The sequence below is a fragment of the Monopterus albus genome, unplaced genomic scaffold (genome assembly GCF_001952655.1).
Source record: "Monopterus albus unplaced genomic scaffold, M_albus_1.0 scaffold29.1, whole genome shotgun sequence".
Classification (NCBI taxonomy): Eukaryota; Metazoa; Chordata; class Actinopteri; order Synbranchiformes; family Synbranchidae; genus Monopterus; species Monopterus albus.
Window position 1 is genome coordinate 982,705 of NW_018127909.1, and position 1,357 is coordinate 984,061.

Below are 1,357 nucleotides of genomic sequence, written 5' to 3' on the forward strand. Positions count from 1 at the left end.
CTGAATTGAATTTTTATGACTTGTGTCACATAATATTCTCCCGGTGTCTCTCTGGTATTTAACTCCACTTGAGCCACCATTGGGCCAATTATTCGAACTATAGTCTGACTAATACTAGATCTTTGAGGCTAATACCAGTACTTGTTAAGTAAACAATCTGATAATGACATATAAGATCAATATTTGTTGCAATATTTAGACTGACCTGACATCATGGTTTTGAGTTGTTCACTCAGTTTAAGTGTAATCTAGCTTTGAGAAAGTGTTGGAGCAAGTGTGACTGGTGGAGTTTAAAGATTTTCTTTCTAACACTTACAAGGGAGAAAAAATTTGCACTCTAGGAGTTAAAATCCAGAGTGTGAGTGAGACAATTAAACTGATGAGGCTACAATATACTGCATAGTGAAAGGCATCACATTAAGAGCATAGCTGTATGTGTACAAATCACTTTTTTAATGAGAATGGAAAAATTATTCATACCTGAATGCTTCAGGTCATGATTTGCCACCTAAAATTGTCATTGTCCTGCCCCGCTGGCTTCCGGTTTTCCCTGCTTTTATTCTGAAAATACTTCCTGTCACCAGCTCATCCAAAACCCCGGTAACTTCAGTTCATCATGCACATTGGTTTCACCTGCCACTAATCACCCACACCTGTTCACCACAGCATATAGCAGCTCCTCACACTGTGAGAAGCTGCCAGATTGTTCTATGCCTTGTCTAGACTCTCCAGCGTTTTCTTCTGACTGCTTTCCTGGTACCGGACCCTTGCCTGCTTGAACGACCTGTGATCCAGCCTGCTCCCTCTTGTCTGACTGCCAACCTGAGATCGACACCCTGCCTGTTCAACCAACCTGTGATTCTGCCTTTGCTGCCCTGCTGGAGACTTCGACTCTGGACTGTATTAAGTACCACCCTTCTGCCTGATCCCCCAAGACTGTGTGTGTTTCTGCTGAAATCACAAAAGGACATTAAAGTCTGTTCTACCACTTCAGCTGACTGGCTCTTTAATTGGGTTCAGTCCTCTATCTTCACGGGAGCGTCACTCACCTCCCTGACAAAAATGCTGGAACTCTGGTGCTATGACTACATTAAGAATACAACCCCAAATCAGAAAAGGTTTGGATGGTATGTAAAATCAAAATTAAAACTGAAAATAGCAATGTGTAAATCATCTGTGTCCTGTTCCATTAGAAACAGGTGATGTAAACAAGTGACTACAATCATGATTTGGTACAAAAGTGGCATCCAGGAAAGGCTGAGCCCTTTAGGAGCAAAGATGGGCCGAGGACCACCAGTTTACCAACATATGTGTGAGAAAATTATTGAAATGTTTAAAAACAATGTTCCCTAAAAAA